A 244-nucleotide genomic window follows, 5' to 3' on the forward strand; every position below is an offset into this window, starting at 1 on the left:
GCTGTTTCCAAAGCATATCCCCAGAAGGATTTAGGAAGATCGACCTGACTCATCATAGACCGTACCATATCCAATAAAGTCTGGTTCCTCCTCTCGGAAACGCCATTCCATTGTGGCGTTCCAGGTGGAGTCAGCTGTGAGACAATCCCACAATCTGCCAGATAGTCAGTGAACTCTTGGCTCACATACTCGCCACCACGATCGGATCGAAGTGTCTTGATCGTCTTTCCAAACCGGGTCTGTA

This window comes from Tarenaya hassleriana, unplaced genomic scaffold, assembly GCF_000463585.1.
Source record: "Tarenaya hassleriana unplaced genomic scaffold, ASM46358v1 Cleome158, whole genome shotgun sequence".
NCBI classification, from domain to species: domain Eukaryota; kingdom Viridiplantae; phylum Streptophyta; class Magnoliopsida; order Brassicales; family Cleomaceae; genus Tarenaya; species Tarenaya hassleriana.